Source organism: Schistocerca nitens, chromosome 5 (genome assembly GCF_023898315.1).
Source record: "Schistocerca nitens isolate TAMUIC-IGC-003100 chromosome 5, iqSchNite1.1, whole genome shotgun sequence".
Lineage (NCBI taxonomy): Eukaryota > Metazoa > Arthropoda > Insecta > Orthoptera > Acrididae > Schistocerca > Schistocerca nitens.
Window position 1 is genome coordinate 646,693,229 of NC_064618.1, and position 6,211 is coordinate 646,699,439.

The window sequence follows — 6,211 nt, forward strand, 5'->3', positions numbered from 1 at the left end:
TGTGATGCAGCGTCAAGTGTAACCGCAGCCATGGTCTCCGAGCTGATAGTCCATGCTGCTGCAAACGTTGTCGAACTGTTCGTGCAGATGGTTGTTGTCTTGCAAACGTCCCCATCCGTTGACTCAGGATCGAGACGTGACGGCACGATCCGTTACAGCCATGAGAATAAGATGCCTGTCATCTCGACTGCTAGTGATACGAGGTCGTTGGGATCCAGCACGGCGTTCCGTATCACCCTCCTGAACCCACCGAGTCCATATTCTGCTAACAGTCATTGGATCTCGACCAACGCGAGCAGCAATGTCGCGATACGATAAAGCGGAATCGCGATTGGCTACAATCCGACCTGTATCAAAGTGGGAAACGTGATGGTACGCATTTCTCCTCCTTACACGAGGCATCACAACAACGTTTCACCAGGGAACGCCGGTCAACTGCAGTTTGTGTATGAGAAATCGGTTGGAAACCTTCCTCATGTCAGCCACCGGCGCCAACGTTGTGCATATCACAGCATCTTGTTTCTGTCGGCGAAATTTCGTGTCTGTAGCACGTAATCTTCGTGAGGTAGCAATTTTAATGGCCAGTAATGTATTATCAAAACTGCCTTCGAGAGACTGTAGCACCTTTACAAATCCATCTGAATGTTCTTTGAGCCCCTCCTGCTCCAAATTGTTTTCACTAACAACTAGTGCAATGCTCGGAAAGTGTACACAAGACATTTCTGACAGTTGTTTTGCCCACAAAAGCAGTTTTCTCTTAAGTGCCAAAACAGTGTCAAACACTTCTCTTATTACCTTACTTCTTCTTCGGAAAGCTATATTCAAGTTATTCGGAACCTGCGTTACGTCAGTTCAAAACGCAAGGTTTAAAATCTACTGAGGGTCGTCCAATTCTTTCACTGGTTTTCCTTTCACATCCACGAATAACCCTGTATCTATACGTAAATTAAAAAATCGTTCAAAGACAACACCTCAACTCAACCAGTTCACTTCACAAAAATATGGAACATCGCCATATTCACACTCGGGATCTGTCAGGAACGATTTGAATTGTCTGTGCCCCAAACCGTGTGACCTGAGAATGTTAACGGTTTTTATAACTATGTCCATGACGCCAACTACTTTGGCACATTTTGCTAGCAAATTAACACGGTAAAGAACGCAATGTGTTGCTGGTAGTTCATGCTATACACCGACGGCTTTCAACTTTTGTCGTATCAAAGCAACGGCACCAGATCTATGACCAATCATCGCAGGAGCCCAATCTCTTGCAGTCGATGAAAGTTTTTCCCAACATAGCTTGTATTTCTGTATGTTCTGCGCATGAAATTATATCACCGGCAGTTGTATTGTAATAGCATTGGCACTAAATCGAGGAGTTCCTCAATCATATTAAACTGAGCATCAACTTCACGCAAAAAGATTGCAAGTTGAGCAACATCACATACATCAGTGCTTTCGTCCAATGCTAATGAAAAGAAAACGAAATCTTTGATCCTGTTTCTTAATTGAGCTTCCACATCGTGTGCCAATTCTTCAGTGCGCCTTCAAACCGTTCTCCGTAAAAGAGGAACTGTTTCAAAAACAGGGTTCACATGGCTCTGAGCACTATGGGACTTAACATCTGAGGTCATCAGCCCCTAGAACTTACTACTACTTAAACCCAGCTAACCTAAGGACATTACACACATCCATGCCCGAAGCAGGATTCGAACATGCGACCGTAGCGGTCGCGCGGTTCCAGACTGCAGTGTCTAGAACCGCTCGGCCACACCGACAGGCTCAAAAACAGGGAGACTTGCTGGGTACAAAAATTGTTGCGGCAGCAACAAAACATTATTTCACAAATTCTCCATCGTCGAAGGACCGTGCTGTTTTAGCTATTGTAAAATCTCATGATAGCTTACTGTCTTCGCTGTATCGTTGTGGATGATGAGGTTTTCGTCCTGTATATATGTACAGGAGAAGGTAAAAGTGACGGAAAATTCACGTAACATATTATTAATAATAGTAATAATGTGAATCAATGTCATAATTATCTACATGTATACATATGTCTTTCTCCATTTTCTGCGTGCTTTCGATAAATTTGGCTTTTTATTTTTCATTATTCAATCCGACTATACCCTTCTGGTGAAGCGGTTGATAATGTGGCTACACATTGTACATTTTCCATGAGGACTATGTTGAACTGGAATTCAAACAATATGGTCCACTTTGCGTTCCAACAAAGAAGTACTTTTCTTCCCACTGTGGATTAGAGAATATGGGTTCAAAGGGCTTTCGTTTTAACGATTTTAAACCCTCCTCGGCCATTTTCCACCCACTAGTTCTGTTTTATCACAAATACCGAACGCGGTATCTACATAGACAATAGAAACGACGGGTAGTATAACGGACCGTGTGGCTCTGCGTGGTGCAGTGGCGTTCGTGGCTAGGCGAGTAGATGGTGGGGGTACTGCTGGCTGGCAGAGTGGGGGAGAGTAGCGGGCAGGTCTTGTGGGCGTGTGCGAGCCCCTGCGCTCGCAAAACGATATTCGCACAGCCCTGTAGTAACCCATTGCATTAACTCCAGTTTCCCAGATTTCCTCGTTGTGGCCCGTTTTAGATACGTAAACGGGAGGAAGTAATACACTCAAAGGCAAAAAACAACGTACCACGAAAGAGTTATCCTAATGTAATGGAAAAGGGTGTGTGTGATATACATCTACAGACAAGCAAATAATTTAAGTTACAACTGGATCATGTATAGAGGAGAAAGAGCTTCATAAACTGAACAAGTCAACAATGCATTGGTCCTACCCTGCCCTTATGTATGTGGTTATTCGGCTTGCATAAATTGATAGAATTGTTGAATGTCCTCCTGAGGGATATCATGGTAAATTCTAACTGGCGCTTTAGATCGTGATATTCCCGACCTGTATGGAGGTCCCCAGCCATAATGCCCCAAAAGTTCCCAATTGAGGAGAGACCTGGCAGCCTATCTGGCCTAAAATTACTAAGACATGCTGTACAAACTCTCGGCACGTGTGGTTGGGCTAAATTGTAAGCCCTGGATGTCTGCTGTGAAGCGCAATTTCTTCGACGTACCGCGTGCTGTAAGGATACCATTGATGACAGAGGGCTCCTGGTATGAAAGTAAATAGCGTCCTAGACCATCACTCCTGGTTGTCAGCTGGCTTAGCAGGCCACAATAAGGTTGGTATCGCACCACTCCAGACATGTCTTGAGCCTGGAATCTCATTGACAGGAACAGAATTATTTGCAGTGATGAGCCCTGCTTCGAATAGAACGCTGACTACCAGCGAAGACCTACCTGGATACGCCCCAGATAGCGGTGGGATACCAGCCTGAGTGTCGTGAGCCATACGGCCTAACACTCAGCATTGACGCTCTGGGTGCCAATACTTTTCACAGCTCGACCCCTTTGGTTGTCGTCTTCGGCACCATTGCTGCACAGTTGTACGTCAGTGGTGGCCCTTAATGAAATAAGAATGAGTCATCTTGGACGAATGACCTATTTTCAACTTAAGAAGTAGCACACGAGTAATGGTGGTCTCCACATAACATGCTCAAATTATTGAGTACGTTTAAACACCAGGTCTTCTAACATCACACTCAGACTCGTAAACTAAGTTCGTGTATAACGAAATACAGTCTCATGCCCAGTTAGCTGAGGGCACAGTCACAAGTCTAAATTCAGAATCTCTCACTTCGCTGCACTCCCGATCGCGGAAAACACGTTTCCGATGGTCGCAACCGAACATCCACTCTCACATCAGAAGGAACAACTTAGCCCTCTCTGTCTGATGGTTTTAACATAAAGTTTCCATCGACGTAACGAAACGTATTCCAATGTTACACTACTCGCCATTAAAATTGCTACACCTAGAAGAAAAGCAGATGATAAATGGGTATTCATTGGACAACTATATTATACTAGAACTGCATGTGATTACATTTTCACGCAATTAGGGTGCCTACATCCTGAGAAATCAGTACTCAGAACAACCACCTCTGGCCGTAATAACGGCCTTGATACGCCTGGACATTGAGTCAAACAGAGCTTGGATGGCGTGTACAGGTACAGCTGCCAATGCAGATTCAACACGATACCACAGTTCATCAAGAGTAGTGACTGGCGTATTGTGACGAACGTTGCTCGGTCACCATTCACCAGAATTTTCAATTGGTGAGAGATCGGGAGAATGTGCTGGCCATGGCAGCAGTCGAACATTTTCTGTATCCAGAAAGGCCCGTACAAGACCTGCAACATGTGGTCGTGCATTATCCTGCTGAAATGTAGGGTTTAACACAGATCGAATGAAGGGTATAGCGACGGGACGTAACACATCTGAAACGTAACGTTCACTGTTCAAAGTGCCGTCAATGCGAACAAGAGGTGACGGAGATGTGCATCCAATGGCACCCCATACCATCACGCCGGGTGGTACGCCAGTATGGCGATGACGAATACAAGCTTCCAATGTGAGTTCACCGCGATGTCACCAACACGGATGGGACCATCATGATGCTGTGATCAGAACCTTGATTCATCCGAAAAAAAGTCGTTTTTCCATTCGTGCACCCAGGTTCGTCGTTGAGTACACACTGTCTCTGATGCAGTGCCAAGGGTAACCGCAGCCATGGTCTCCGAGCTGATAGTCCATGCTGCTGCAAACGTCGTCGAACTGTTGTCTTGCAATCGTCCCCATCTGTTGACTCAGGGATCGAGACGTGGCTGCACGATCCGTTACAGCCATGCGGATAAGATGCCTGTCATCTCGACTGCTAGTGATACGAGGCCTTTGGGATCCAGCACGGCGTTCCGTATTACCCTCCTGAACCCACCGATTCCATATTCTGCTAACAGTCACTGGATCTCGCCAACGCGAAGAGCAATGTAGCGATACGGTAAACCGCAATCGCGATAGGCTACAATCCAAACTTTATCAAAGTCGGAAACGTGATGGTACGCATTTCTCTTCCTTACGCGAGGCATCAAAACAACGTTTTACCAGGCAACGCCGGTCAGCTGCTGTTTTTGTACGAGAAATCGCTAGGAAACTTTCCTCATGTCAAAAAAATGGTTCAAATGGCTCTGAGCACTATGGGACTCAACTGCTGAGGTCATTAGTCCCCTAGAACTTAGAACCAGTTAAACCTAACTAACCTAAGGACATCACAAACATCCATGCCCGAGGCAGGATTCGAACCTGCGACCGTAGCGGTCTTGCGGTTCCAGACTGCAGCGCCTTTAACCGCACGGCCACGTCGGGCGGCTCCTCATGTCAGCTCGTTGTAGGTGTCGCCACCGGCGCCAAACTTGTGTGAATGCGCTGAAAAGGTAATCATTTACATCATTGCAACTGAAGTGGAATGAAATGAACTGTAAATGGAATTAGACCACCATCTCTACACTGCTAATTTTAAAATTAATTTACGTATATTTCGTGAAACATCATTTCATACCGTCTGTACTGACAGCTCTTAGTCCAATTTGTCCACATAATCCATGAATTTGTCTACTGAGTCAGTTGGGCTGTGTACTACTTCCCTTTGCAATGATTCTGGCAACCGTCACTAGAGCGCAGTAATTTCCAACAGAACGCCCAGCGGTCGTCTTACGTGCATCAGTCTAGTCCTCTCGCGTACACAGAATTACCTCGTGATACTGCCGCGTTTGTAGCACGACCCGTTCAAGAAATCGGTTTGGAGACTCGACTGTTACGCCCCACACCGGAAGTTATTTACAAATTATCTTTCAAATACATCGTAACTGGTAAACTAAACATTTGACAAATTTTGCTCACGGTTGAAAGTCTCCATTTAAATGTCTTTTCACTAGTTGTATTTTCATCGTATTAGACATTCACCGTGCGAAAGTTTCTTTGCGTGCGATAAGAAAATACATCGGATGTCTTTTTCTTTACTTAGCGAAGCATTCTGAGGTTCCTGGTCGAGCCAACTGATCATTTATTACGATGACGACCTGATCTGTTGCTAACACGTCTTGTTTCAAGCTCATCTCCTCCAAATACCGCAGACTTTTTTCAGTGAGCCTTTCGCAGGACTCTCCCGCCCTCTAAAATTTTTTTCACTCATGTTCTAGAGTGTCCTTCGTGATTCCACCACAAGCGAATTATGCCCCAGGAAACAGATATCAACACTGCGCCTCATCATCCATCTTTTTCACTTTCTGATCCGTTGA